Here is a 15534-nt window from a genome sequence, read left to right as displayed (position 1 = left end):
CCAGCCTGGGCCTTTCGAGAAGAGTCCAGCATGAAAGAGATGCAGGGGTCGGCATCTCAAAAGGGAGCGCCCTTTATGGAGCCATACATTGTGTGACCTGAGGAGCTGCCCACAATCATGGTGTTGTGGTGACGATCAGCAGGAACCAGAGTGCAAGATGCAGCGAACGCAAGTTGCATCCGCGCCATCTTGGCACGCTACCCAGATACAGATCAATAGTGGAGCATGACAGCAGTTCTGTGATTTCATCCTTTGCTAAGGGTTACGTTGAGGGCCTGATTCACAAAGGTAACTTTCACTTTTGTAAAAGTTTACGGTTCTTTTATATTCACAAAGGAATTGACGAATAATATGAGTGTGAAGTCGCTGCACATAAAAAGCCTATCTTTTTATGTGCAGACACTCCGCATTCGTAAGGATACTACTCATAAATCTTTCTGTGAACAGCAAACAATTGTAAACTTACACAAAAGTGTATGTTTACCTTTATGAATCAGGCCTTGGGTGTGTATGTGTGTATTTATGTGTGTATGTATGAAGTGTTTGTATAGCACAAATCTAGCCAAAAGACAGAAGAGCAAGGTACAGGGTCAAAGGCAAGTATATGGTTAATAAGAGATTAAAGAGGTAGCTGGATTCTGGAAGCAGATATGTACTGTTAATGTATTGTATCGTAGTAGTCTTTAAAAAGGTGTATTTTCAAATTTTTCTTAAATTGGAGCAGCTTTGTGGCAGTCCAGGTATGGTGTTCCATGCCCTGGGTGCACAGATGTAAAAGGTCTGTTGCTTTGTTTATTCCTATTTACTTTGCGCAGTATCTGCTCTAATGGTGTCCTGCTTGCAAGTGTGTTGAGAGCCACCAGAGTTGATAAGCTTGTCTGCAATTTGCGGCCGAGGTGCTAGTTGTGACAGCTTTGCAAATGATGCAACTAGCTTTGAAGATGCTGTGTGTCAGCAAGTGGTGACAATGGAGTTGCAACAGGATGGAGGTGATGTGATTATATTTCTTCATTTTCTGAATGACATGTGCTGTGACATGTAGGATGTCCTTAAAGAGGGCCAATACCGAGTCTTGGAGGCCATGACGCAGGGCACTGGGCCCATTTAGATGCAATAATGAGAGGGCTTGAACACCATTTCTGACGCCACTTTCTAGAAATTGTTTTATCTTCATTAGATGACAAAGCTGAGGGAGTGAGCAGCAGACACCAAAAAAATGATCTATGCCTAGCCCTGTCTTGATTTGAGCTGTTACTGAGTTCTCATTCTGCCCAAAGCGAGAACCTTCAGAGTTGGATACTATTCAGTGGGGTACATTTGACATGCATTAATAAGAAAGCCATAAGCATCAATTAAAGCCTCAAAAATGTGTTATGTATATCACAACAAAAACAATACAAACATCCATAAATATGTGTTGAGTCTACCAATGGTTTATTCAGCCAGCGCAATGAAGTTGAAGCCACAGCAGTTCTAGAGGATCAAACCACAATTTATTGTCAGGGGTGGTTCTGTGAAGGTCTGTTGACCAACTCAAAGGGTTGATAATGTGGATAAAACTGTGCCAAAAAGGCAACCCACTGGCAAAAGTGTCTCTTGAGGATGTGCCTTAAACAGGATCAAAGTGACAAATTTGAATCAGAGATTAAATGCTGGAGCTGGGTCATGTCTTAAGATAACAAACATTGAATGCAGTGTTGCTATGGACGAATACTTGTGTAGACCTTGTGGTTGGTTTCAGTGAACCAGTCCTTTTGGAACAAATTGGCTGTGCTTAGCAGCTCACTCTAGGTGGAGAACGTCCGCAGCAGGGCACCCTGAGGATGATAATGTTGTTGTGGAGGAAGTGGAACTGAGCTTGCATCTAGAATGGCTGGAGGCCCCAACATGGACTGTGGGGCGGGGTGGCAAACCTGAATTGTGAAAGAGCTCCTTCCTGAGCTAGCAGTAGTGTTTCATCTAAAAACCTGTCTGCAGCAGAGTTGAGAAACTGGTGTGAAGAAAGAAAGCTCCAGTTGGAGCTGATAAAACTCAATGTTGATGGGGAAAAGCAGTAATTGCCTGTGGAGGAAAGGAAGACTCTTTTAGGTCAAGAGCTGAGATTGAAGGTGCTGGATTTGAAATCAAAGCTCAGCACAGATGATGACAGCATTTCTTCAGTACACTCAGAAGGAAAGGTACACATACCCAAAAGTCTGGTGCCTGATTATGGAGTGGGAGACGACATAGACCGGTGGTTTCAGGCCTATGAGATTGCTTTGCAGATGCATAGGATTCCAGGGAAGGATTGGGGTGCATGTTTATGGAAGTTTTTCACAGGGGAGGGGAGGGAACCCTTACTTGCCCTAGGAGTTGAGGACAAAACAAGGTACCCTGCAATGAATAATGCCCTGACCAGGAGACATGGTTTGACGCCAGAAAACTAGTGGACAAAGTTTACGGAAAGTGTTAAACTGGATCAATTCTGTGTTAATTCTTTCTGCAGAGCACAAGATGGTTGGGTGAAGGGCAGTGAGGTAATCAATCAATGATTGGCTTGTATAGCACACACTACTCACCCGGAACGGGTCTCAAGGGGCTGAGGGATGGGGTGTTCCGCAGTCCCAGGAGGATCACTGAGTTCAATCGAAGAGCCAGGTCTTGAGTTCCTTTAGGAACTCAGGGAGCGATGCAGTCTGTCGGAGGTGGAAAGGGGGGGAATTCCATGTCTTGGCAGCGAGGAGGGAGAAAGAGCGCACTCCTGTTCTGCTTTTCTTGATCTGAGGTACCGTAGCAAGGGAGAGGTGGGCCGAGCGGAGAGGACTCTCATGAGCGGGGAAAGCGAGGTGGTGGTTCAGGTTGGCAGGTCTGGTGTTGTGGAGGGCCTTGTGTGCGTGGGTGAGAAGCTTGAAGATGATTCTCTTCTCGACGGGGAGCCAGTGTAGGGTCCATAGGTGCTGCCTGATGTGGCTGTGGCGTGGTAGGTTGAGGACTAGTCTGGTGGCAGCATTCTGGACATTCTGGAGTTTGCAGGTGGGGTTCTTGTTGATCCCGGCGTAGAATGTGTTGCCGTAGTCCAGTATGCTACTGATGGGGGCTTGTGTGACTGTTTTCCTGTGTTCAGGGGGGATCCACTTGAAGGTCTTTCGGAGGAGGCAAAGAGTGTGGTAGCAGGAGGCAGTGATGGTGTTGATCTGGCAGTCCATTTTGAGTTCGGAGTCCAGGATGATTCTGAGGTTGCGTGCGTGGTCCATGGGTTTGGGGGGGTCTCTGAGGGCAGGGTGCCACCAGGTGTGGTTCCAGGAATCGAGGTGCGGGCCCATCATGAGTACCTCGGTTTTGTCCGTGTTGAGTTGAAGGCAGCTGTTCTTCATCCATCTAGCGACAGCTTCCAATCCATCTTGAAAGTTGCATTTTGTGATGTTGGGTTTGTTGGATAGGGAGAGGATGAGTTGGGTGTCGTCAGCGATAGATGTGATGTTGAGTCCGTGTGCTCTGACGATGGACGCAAGCGAGGCCATGTAGATGTTAAAAAAGGTTGGGCTGATGGAGGATCCTTGTGGAACTCTGCATGTGGTTGGAGTCGGTTCTGAGAGAAATGGGGGGAGTCTGACTTGTTGCGTTCTGCTGGAGAGGAAAGAGAGGATAGTCGAGGGCCTTGTTCCGGATTCCCGCGTTGTTGCAGGGATTCTGCACATATACAGAACTATGCACAGGAAACCAGGACCTCGGTGTATAGTGGTGTACCAACAACTCACCTTAGTGCCCGGAACCCCTATCCAACTAGCTACAGTGTCTCATTCGTTCTCCGTACTACAGAGAAGCTACCAATGATTAGACGTCCTACAACAAGTGACTCAGACTCTCTCAGTAATCACGGGAGCAAGAACACTCTTTCGCCAACTCACTCATACTTGTCCACAAAATGAGTAATCAGAGACACAGTATAGTTTAAAATGTTTATTTTAACTAACGTGCTCTATGATGCAGTACATGAGCCAATACTAGCAGCAATATGCATAAACTCAATATAGTGAGCATTGTTACAATTCCTATAAAGCTAGTGGGAAAAAAGGCCTACTGTGCCTTGCTACCCTCCCCATGCTAGGAACTAGTTTAAAGTAATTATAGAAGATGTCTGGGCTATGTCAGGGGGACCCCATACCTCCGAGTTTAGATGCAAAGGGTTACATCTCCGGACAAGCACAGCTCTTCTTCGTTGGAATGATTTTCTCCAAGTGCCTAACATACATGCCATGCCATATTGAAAGCACTCGATTTTCAGTAGTGCAGCTGTGGCAGTATTATGTCTATCATGCGTGGGACTGACCAACAGAAGATTAACGGAGCACATTGTTTTTTTACCTTGAACACGCTGTGTAGACAGAGCCTCAGAGTAAAGTAAGAGAAGTGAATGGTAGACGGTTCTCATGTGAGCGAGTACAAGCAGAGGATTTGTGCAAAACAAATGCATGTTGAAACGTGTGCAAAAGCGGCAACATGGCAGCCAAGCTTATACTAACTTATGCTAACTTAGCAATGTACGCAGTGAATACATAACCTCACTACACCCTCCCCTAGGTAAGTCCATTGCATGTAGTCATAGGACGAACACAGAGTTCAGTAAACACGAGCTGAGTTCAAGTGCGTCTATAGTCCATCGAATTTAGAGAGATGGGAAAAAATTTCAGTCTTGTAAATAGGTGCCAAAAAAATAGATCATATATAAAAAAAAATAGTCAAAGGTGAGCGCCAGCCATTTTAATCCATCAGAGTGTATAAGTAGTCAACAGCAACGGCTTCTAATAGGAAATCATTGTCATCGGTAGAAAACAGAGATGCCATCCAATTTAGCATTCACAACGAGCATTTGTGATCTTCACAGGTGGGTTCTTCTAACACCATCATAGTACAACTTGTGTGCTATTCAATATAGCTACGTTGTAGGAAATCCTGCGCTGCCGCACAGATATCCCATTGTGCCAACACTCCATGCGCAGCCGCGAATGCCATAAAACCAACCCCGGAGCATTCTTGCTCATGTGTCTCTAAGGGACTCATCAACAGGTCGTAATCCGGGTCGGGAGATGACGTATTGGAGAGGCAAAGATCCAAAGCCCATTCAAAGGCGCATTCCAAGCACGAAAAGACGGGTTGCACGCAAGTGTAGTACGCAAAGCGGAAAGACAGTCTATAAGCCACGCTGAGTGTAGCCAGTGGCAGCGTGCCATAGCATCAAAACATTCGGTCACGGAGCAGTTGTAGCCGATCTGGGTAGTGTAGGACATCAAGAGGTACAGCCATTGCATAGCAGGCAAAGGGTAAAGGATCTATTTTCTCAATATGTAATAGTGTGTACGTTGCATCTTACATGGACATAAATTGTTGTTTATCAGACAGATTAAAAGGTATAAACAAAGCAGTTGCGTTCATATAATCCCGTGGCACTTTTCCCATTTTCAGTGTTTGCAAAGCCCATGCAAATTGCATTACTGAATGTAATGCATTTTGACTATGATACAACACAGAAACATCATCTTGTACAATATCAACAACAGACAAAACAATATTTTCTAAGGTGTAAATGCGGGAAGACAGTGTGTTAATACTATTGTCAACAACAGCAAGCACCTTTTCTAGATTTGCCTGATCTATTTTCCTTAGGCGTGATACAGCTTCAATTTGAGAAAGCTTCCAAATGTCATTGTAAGCTGCGTAAATAAATCTCTTCGTTCTCGGACCAGAAGAGCCCTTGATAAAATCGGTTAAATCAACATTAATGGAAAACAGCGATAATTTATTTTCACTGATGACAGGGACGAGTGCTGTAACCAATTTTGACACAATTTTCCCACAGAATACATGGAAACTGAGATCTAGTCTGTCCTGTTTATAACCAGGGACTGTGTTATAGAAACGTAATTGGCAAGCGTCAGCAACCGTCTGCCAAACTAACCATCCTAGTGGGTCTAAACTAGGGACATTAAACGTAACATTCTGAAAGAAAGCTTGCAGTTCCTCAATGGAATAATCAGTATGCATGCTCCAGTTCTGATATAGAGCCAAATTAGGAATGGTAGGGACATTCATCTGTTTTGTAGTGGCTAAACCAAAACAGGTAGTTTGATAAATAGAATCATTTAAAAACAGAATTTGTGTGGGGATGAGGCACACGCGATATAAAGCTTCAGTGCCATGAACCTGCCAGGATCTAGTACCCCACACAAATTTTAAATCAATGGTGGGCTTCCAATGTTTATAGCCACCAACTGACAATTTATCAGGAAACGAATTAGAATAGAGCAATTTTGTGTAGGTTAACATTACCTTGGATGGTGATGTATTGTTTAACCTAAAATAAAAGGACTCTGGATTGGACCTGTCAAAATATGTAAAATAAGTATACTTTTTTAATAGGGATTTGGAGCTGCCTTCTAATGGACTGGGGCAATGTTCCCATTGTGTGTAATTAAAAACATTCCTAAATGTATTAGCTTTATGCAGGTAGTGATGTCCAAAATGCTGGTAAAAATATAAATCGGCATAATTTGCAGTATTTAAATACAAATCTTCAGCATCAAAGGCAGCATAATACTTCAAATCTGAAAAAAATAAAAGACTGTATTGCTTGCACATCCAAATCATCTGAACGTATGTTCTGTTTCACTGCATCACCCATTGATACACAAAGTACTTTTGGTACATTAATAATCTCGGTTGGACCATGAATTTGGAAATCCACCACAACCCAGACAATGACGTCAGCTACTGGAAAGGCGGAGATGTTAACAAAAGTCTGGTCTCGTTTCATGATCTGAGAAGACGAGTGTGGAGCCAAAGTTCCAGTTACCAACTTAACAGCAGAGCGTTCTGGTAGGCAGTGACCATAGATAAGTAAGAAAAAAACTATCACCAACCCAATGGACATGAACAGAAAAATCAGGATCAGCACCAACCAGATGTATGTCCAAGGAGAGACCAAATAAGTCTGTTTAAACCATGAGAAAAAGATGTTGAATTTTGTAGGGCCAGACGATGAGATGGAAGTCGTCTCAAAAGAGAAACGTGACTGATTTAGTGTAGTTACCTGCAAACCTAGCAAATACTCGCTTGCTGGATAAGCATATTCAGTTTCCGCATTGCAGGTGGAAGCAGGTGGGATCAGCAAGGGATTAGCAACAGAGTCCATTTCGATGGCGGTGTCATTTTGCGCGGTGTCAGATGCGCCAATCACAGGATTCCTAGAAATTGCTGGACAAGAAGCAGCAGGTGTTATGCTATTCAGAATCGGCCAGATGTAGCTTGACATTGTCCACTGAGATGTATCTCTTGTCTTTGGGACCAGGAAGTGGTGGTAAAATGACTGTACGAGTACCCTTCACGCCAAGCACTGGAACCGGTGCATAATAAGAGGGGCAAATTATTTTCTTTTCTCCACCTTCTCTCAGACCAAATCTCCATCTTTAGGTAGCCAGACAACTACCGGAATCTGTAGTGCAGCATCAGTGGCAGAGGATAAATGGTCTTTCGCAAGACTGTCAAGGGTTTCTTGTAAGTCCTGTAACATAGTAGAAAGATTATCTACGTCAAAAGGTGCAGCTGCCGCCGCCATGTCTAGACCGTCAAGGTCCAGACCAAACATATTTATGCCAAAGAGCATTTTGGACGGGGTCCGCCCACCCAGAGATCTTCTAGGGAGGTTATTAAGTGCACGTTGCATGCCATACAAGTGGGCTAGCCAGTTCCTGCCAGTACCTAAGACTCTAGCTGTCAAGGATGGCTTCAAGTCACGGTTCATTAGCTCCACAACCAACTTGCCCTCAGGCCTGTATGGAGACGAAAATTTCACCTGCACACTCAAAGACCCCATAGCGTCCTTGTACGCCTTTTGAGGCAAACGCTGCACCTTGGTCAGAATGGAAGGTGCCACATGCAAAAATTCCCACAAAGACACGTAAATCCCTGATGATATTTCGAGCGTCAGCACCGCGTTGTGGCCAAACCCACATGAAACGTGTGCACGAATCAACTGCAACCAAGATGTATTTATAAGCAGTATCTGAAGAAAATGGACCACAGTGATCAAGATATACACAGCCGAAAGGTTTATTAGAAATGCAGAGCTGTGTCAGTGGCGGACGTCTGACTGAAGAGGGTTCAATCTGTTGATAAATGTCACAAGAAAGCACACAATTATAGGTCTGTTTATATAAACCACGCCACCAGTAATACTGCTGCAAAATAGAAACCATCGCAAACACATCAGCATGCACCGAAGCCATGCCTTTGTGTGCGGCTGTTATCAAAGAAAGTCTGCGGTCCGCGTTGGGATTCAACTTGTCTCCAACATTATTTATTCTTACATAAGGAACTCTATCGGGACTTAAATGATAAGAGTACTTTGAAGGGAACCCTTCAGGGTAATTACCACCCTTCTCAGTCGCAGCAATTGCTGCCAAAATTTCATTAGCAATCTGAGTCATGGATCCTGTATCAGCTGCTACTGAACACGTGGCTACTGCTGATTTGGCTGCTTCATCAGCCAAACTATTGCCGACCGCGTGTGTTCCCACACGTTGGTGGCCAAGAGTAAGTATAACAAGTGTGAGCGGCAGATGTTGTTTAAGATCTGCCACTCGAACCCAAAGCATCTTTTGCTTAATTGCGCTGCCCTTGGAATCACGATAGTCATTGTGAGACCAAAAGAATAAGTTGTCATTGAAAGACTGAACACAGTAATAGGAATCCCTTACAATTAGAGTATTCACATTAGGATCCTCAAACTCTAGTGCAAGCACCAAAGCGCGCAGCTCGGCCAGTTGGTCGGTAGTCTCCTAGTGCCTGTGTATAGACAACACTGGACTTGAACTTACCGTTCTTCATGGTACCCGCCACAATTGCACAGGCCGCCAAATACGCATGCTTAGAAACTGTAGCCGGTTGCGCTGAACTATCGGTGTAAATGATACCATCGTACTCCTCAAGTGGGCGCATAGACAGAGGAGGAGGATGAACAAAAACATACTGCAAGAACTCCTGTGTCTGGAGCGAGGAGTCAAAGATAAACATGACAGCCGGAGACGTCAAAGAAGTAGCCCTCTGTATCCAACGAGGATGCAAGGCCTTTGAGTTTGGTACACTTGCCTTTGTCACTGCTTCAAGTGCAGGGTACGGTGTTACCACTAAAATGCGTTTCCCCTGTTCCAGTGCGCGTTCCTTCAGGATCGCCATCTGCACAGCTGTCAAGATTTTTTCAACACTGGAAAATCGCATCTCGGCAGAAGTGTATAAATGTGATTTGTAAGAAATAGGTACTTTGTCACCTTCATTAAACGTCAAGTAAGTGAAACCCACTGCGCCTGGCACAATTCTTCTCACCAGGTTTGTGTGGTTATCACGTGTTAACAAGTATTTAGATTCAAGAAGATCAGACTGCAAAGATTGCAGGATAGCTGAATGTTCCGGAAGCCAGCAGGCTTTTGAAAATGTTGGTTGTATCAAGGCATAAAGAGGCTTGATACGCTGGGCATATTCGGGAATGTAAGTACGTCCGAAGTTTAGAAATCCCAGCAATGATTGTAGTTTTTTCAGGGTTGCCGGAGGTCGCAAACGTGTGCATTTCTCCAGAAAGTGAGGCACCAAGCCTCTACCTTCATTATTGAGCTCATAGCCCAACACTGTGTACTCTGCAATGTGTGATTTTGCAAAGTTGAATTTGTAACCGTAGTCCGCAAATAAAACAATGATGCGGTCGACTCGGCATAGATGCGATCATAATTTGTCATCCGTGAGATAAATATGATCAACGTACGAGTACGCATCTGGGTATATGCTGTCGAGCAGAGACAACACGGGCGGCGAAAACACCGGGGCTGTTTTTATAGCCCATAGCTAAACACATAAATTGTTTTTGTTTACTGCCGGCGGTAAAAGCAGTCCATTGACTGTACCCCAGAGATAGATTGTGACTGAAAAAGCCATTGGAAATATCAAGTGTAGTTTTATATTTTTGCCAAACAAGACTGTCTACCAGGGCAGAACTATGAGTATTCTGTACCGCAAAAGTACGACAATGAGAGTTCAAATGCTGATAATCAAAAACTATGCGGTACGACCCATCGGGTTTGGTAAAAGTAAAAAGAGGGTTATTCGATGGTGACACACATGTCTCAATCACTCCTTGATACTCTGTCAGAATCTCAGAAACTGGACCTTTAGCTTCCCGCCGGAGGGGATATTGGGGTTGTGGCTGTGGCATAGACCGCAATGGTATCTCATGGGGTAGCGAGTCTTCATCCCAGCCCACATGTGTACGGTACAGAGCCGGTGCAAGCACCAAAGCCCACTCTTCTGAAAAAGACTCTGCCTGCTCCTTGGAGACGTTACATGAAAAAAATCGAAAGAATCACCTCCTCTTCCGTAGCAGCAGCAAGAACAACAGGTGGGGGCCAATCAGACTCCGCCAAATCTTTTTTCGTAAGATGAGGTTAGGTTTTCCCAAAAAATCCCTTTAACAACCCGTTGTATGTCACCTTCAATTAAAAGAACTATGTCGTATAGTCTGTCAGGGGGAGCCACTTGAGTGTCAGCTGTTTCGACTGTAATGAAAGTCTCAGTTGCTGTCGCCTCCAGAAATGGACACAGTGCCTGTCGCACTATGGTAACTTCCGCTGCGCTGTCGAGCAGCGTTACTGCACAAGTTAAATTCCGGAGCCGGGTCCTCACCATCTGTGGCATATTTAGCTGTTAACGCTGCAACTTTCTTTTTCTGAAACTGTGGGCACTGACGAGGAAAATCGTCTTGTTTCCCCTTTCCGTCAGTCTGACGAGGCTGCTCACGTCCCTGTGGGGCACCTCGACCTCTGGCGTTCACCTCCACTGGCTTGCGAGCCTGACATTTCATGTGAAGAACGAGGAGAACGCTGATAAGGAACCTAAAACCTGTCAGGAGACCTGATTCTCGTGCGGTCGCGCAAATCATAAGTGCGCTCAGAAGACTCGTGGGCCGATGACATGGCACGCGACCCTTGTTTCTGTTGCTGCTTGCCCTGTTTCTTAGTTCTCCAATTCTTTTAATTAAAGATTGGACGCTCGTCTTTATCAGACTGAGACTTCTGTTGTATTTGCGTTTGAGCTGGTGTTTTAGCAAAAGTCTTAACACCCAAACTATTGCGGCCAATGGTCTTATAAGCCTGGGAAATAATCTTCGGCAATTTGCGTGGTCTGTCCGGCTCTGGGACAAGAGCCAAAGCATTTGCTACTTGAAAGTTTACGGCATCTCCCTTAACATTAGCAAGGATCAGATCAGCAACCACATCGAACACCCTGACCAATCTCATTCCCAATTCAACAACCGCTTCAGGGTTGTGTTCATCTTGAACACGCTTAATCACGGTGGGGAGTACGGTCATGGTGGGAGTGCCGAAGCATTTTGCATATACTGCCGCGAATACCTTTCCCCAATTATTACAATCCGTAACTTCGGGAATTAAGTCTTTCTGCAAACTAATAGTCAATATCCTGTGTGTTTCCACAGGAGAGGTATTTGGAAACACTGCCTCCAGCTGGTCAAATTTTTCAGCAAGCCAATAAGGCAAATCAGCCTTATTCTGAGGACGCTTGCCCATTACCGAATTAACCATAATGGGACTGATAGTCACAACTCCAGGTCCAGCTGGTTGCGCAGCAAGTCCAGGTGGTCCCACCTGAACGTTGCGAGAAACATATTGTATAACAGCCCTATGCACCCGTACTAGGGAGGTGTGCAAGATGTGGAGTTCATCCACTCGAACTGTCAGATAACATGGGTGTGGGGTGTACCCAGCCATAACCGGTCAAGTGGCCCCATCGATAGGTAAAGGGCCTATACGGATCAGAGTCACTGGGCGGTGGAGGGCGCCATCAAACCAGATTTGGTGTTGCCATGCCGACAACGGAACTTCAAGAGTTCTATAAGACCGATATACATTAGGAAGGGCCGTATGAGTGTATACATGGAACAGATTATCAGTTCCGTCCACTGCTGGAAAGGTGACCCAAGAATAAAACACCTCAAAGTGGTAAGCCGGATCAGCTCCAACCACAAAGATAAGGGGAATACCTGTGTCTGGCACCCCATAATCGGCTAAATGACGACAGAGTGCTGCACGACTATGCGCCGGTATATCTACCTCAGCCATAAAGACAAAAGAACATATAACAACCTAATGTGTGGCAGCACAATAAAGGGTAAATATGAAAAGAAAACACCTTTTAATAATATCAAGCTTGAAAAAACCTATAAAAATATCAATATAGGAGGTTACACTGTCACAGCTGTTTCCGGAAACAGAAGCGAGTGGCTTGTGGACACGCACAAGTACTACTCAAGCGACTCGCAGATAAGAGCCAAACCAAACGTTGGCTGTGCCATGTTGCAGGGATTCTGCACATATACAGAACTACGCACAGGAAACCAGGACCTCGGTGTATAGTGGTGTACCAACAACTCACCTTAGTGCCCGGAACCCCTATCCGACTAGCTATAGTGTCTCATTCGTTCTCCGTACTACAGTGAAGCTACCAATGATTAGACATCCTAGAACAAGTGACTCGGACTCTCTCAGTAATTGCGGGAGCAAAAACGCTCTTTCGCCAACTCACTCATACTTGTCCACAACATGAGTAATCAGAGATACAGTATAGTTTAAAATGTTTATTTTAACTAACGAGCTCTACAATGCAGTACACGAGCCAATACAAGTGGCAATATGCATAAACTCAATATAGTGAACATTGTTACAATTCCATAAAATATGAACGGGATAACATTATTAGGCCTGGGCGGTAAATTCTGTTCCGCTCGCGGAATTTGCGGAATTTGGGTAATTTCGCGTTCCGCGGAGAAAACGGAATTGCCCAAAATTTGTGTTCCGCGGCTTCGCGGAATATTTTTGCTTGTTCGCATTCTCAAAATGCGTGTTCGTGAGATATTTCCCCCCAAGCACGCAAACACCATTCGCGAACAGGAAAAAAGAATCTCGAACAAGCAATTCCTTGTTTTCGCGGAATTTCTGCGTGTTCGCGGAGATTTTTTACTGTTTCGCTGGGACTTTGCGTAGCGCGACTACGCAAATTCCGCCCACCCCTAAACATTATATAAGGCTAGTGAAAAAAAAGGGCTACTATGCCTTGTCATCTTCCCCGTGCTAGGAACTAGTTTATAGTAATTATAGAAGACCTCTGGGCTTTGTCAGGGGGACACCTTACCTCCGAGTTTAGATGCAAAGGTTTACATCTCCGGACAAGCACAGCTCTTCTTCGTTGGAATGATTTTCTCCAAGTGCCTAACATGCATGCCATGCCATATTAAAAGCACTCGATTTTCAGTAGTGCAGCTGTGGCAGTGTTATGTCTAACATGCGTTGGACTGACCAACAGCAGATTAACGGAGCACATTGTTTTTTTACTTTGAATATGCTGTGCAGACAAAGCCTCAGAGTAAAGCAAGAGAAGTGAAAGGTAGACAGTTCTCATGTGAGCGAGCACAAGCAGAGGATTTGTGCAAAATAAATGCATGTAGAAACGTGTGCAAAAGCGGCAACATGGCACCCAAGCTTATACTAACTTATGCTAACTTAGCAATGTACGCAGTAAATACATAACCTCACTACAGTGTCATGGTGTTTGCAGGCTAGGGTGCGGTGACAGACAGTGTCGAAGGCCGCTGAGAGGTCTAGGAGGATGAGGGCTAGAGTCTCTCCTCTGTCATGGAGGGCACAGATGTTGTCTGTTGCTGCGAGAAGTGTGGTTTCGATGCTGTGGTTCTTCCTGAAACCTGATTGGGAGGAGTCGAGTGTGTTGTTTTCTTCGATGAAGGCAGCGGGTTGGCTGTTGACGACTTTTTCCATGACTTTGGTCAGATATGGGAGTAGGGAGATCGGTCTGAAATTCTTGAGGTCGGTGGGATCTGCTGAGGGTTTTTCCAGGAGAGGGTCGATCTCGACATGTTTACAGTCATTGGGGAAGGAGGCAGTCTCGAAGGAACAGTTGATGATACGTTGAAGCTCAGGGCGATGATGTCTTCGGCTTTGCGGTAGATGTGGTGGGGGCAGGGGTCTGTGGGGGCCCCAGAGTGGATCGTCTTCATAATCCTCAGAGTGTCTTCGAGGTTGAGGGTGATCCAGCTGTCTAGTGTCGGCTGCATGCTGCTGGGAGCGGTGGGGGGGTTCCTCGTGGGGATTGTTGTCGTCGAAGTTGTCATAGATGGTCTTGATTTTGTGATGGAAAAAAGCATTTAGTCTGTCGCAGAGGTCCTGGGAGGGAGTGATGTCTGTGGACTCGCTGTTGGGTTGTGCAAACTCTTTGATGATGCTGAAGAGTTCCTTGCTGTTGTGTACGTTGCTGGAGATTGTGTCCTGAAGTTCTTTCTTCCTGGAGAGTCTGATAAGCTTGTGGTGGGCAGCAGGAGCTTTTTTAATGTTGTCGAGGTCTGATGGGGTTTTGGAGTCCCTCCACAGTTTTTTGAGTCGTCTGCAGGTGCGCCTGGAGTTTCGGAGTTCAATGGAAAACCAACTGCCTTTCTTCGCATGGAGCTTGGAGGCTTTCTTGAGGTGGGCGATGGTGTTTGGGCAGTCGGTGATCCAGTTGTGTAGAGTGTGGGTGGTGGTGGTGGGGGTCATAGTGTGTGATGGGGGAGCGGAGCTGCTGAGGGCGACAGCGAGCTGGTCGTCGAAGATCTTGTTCCAATTCCTGCACGGGAGCTGATGCGGGCGCCTGCGGGGGATGTTGGATGTGTATGTAAAGTGAACACAGTGGTGGCCCGTCCATGGGAGTTCGGAGGTGTGGCTGAAGGTGATGGAGTTTTCTGCTGTGAAAACGGGATTGAGGATGTTCCCAGCTGTGTGCATTGGTTCTGGTACAATCTGCTTGAGTCCTATGGTGTGGAGGGTGTCCAGGAGGGAGGTGGAGTTGGGGCCCTGGCGGTTGTCGAGGTGGAAGTTGAGGTCTCCTAGCAGCATGAAATCGGTGGAGGTGATGGCATTCGGCATGATGACGTGGGTGATGGAGTCAAAGAAAGTAGCGCAGGATCTGGGGGTCTGTAAAAGAGGGTGCCTCGGAGGGTGGAGGATGGGTTGGTCTGGATCTTGAAGTGGAGGTATTTAATCAGGTCTGTGGGCCCATCGGAGTAGGTGCTCAGCCAGAGATAGGCCTTGTGGGTGATGGCGATGCCTCCTCCAGGGCGGTTGGTGCGATCCTTCCGGGTGAACTGGTATCCTTGGGGGATGGCGATCGTGATGTCTGGTCGGGAGGCGGCATTTGTCCAAGTTTAGGTGAGGAAGGCAATGTCTGTGGCGGTGCTGTCACGGAAGTCCCGGATTTCCGTGGCATGTCTGTGGAGGGAGCGGACGTTGAGGAGGATGCATCTCAGGGTTTGTGGTGCGATGGAGTTCTTGCTGGAGGGAGTGGAGGATCCTGGGTCTTGGCAGAGGTGAAGAAATGGCAGCCGTGATGGCAGGTGAAGGGTCCCTGTGTGTCGAGAGGTGAGGAGAGCTTGCAGTTGTAGTTCTTGCTGGC

This window comes from Triturus cristatus, chromosome 3_1 (genome assembly GCF_964204655.1).
Source record: "Triturus cristatus chromosome 3_1, aTriCri1.1, whole genome shotgun sequence".
In the NCBI taxonomy this organism is placed as follows: domain Eukaryota; kingdom Metazoa; phylum Chordata; class Amphibia; order Caudata; family Salamandridae; genus Triturus; species Triturus cristatus.
The sequence above is the reverse complement of the archived record's forward strand: the minus strand, read 5'-3'. Positions refer to the sequence as shown.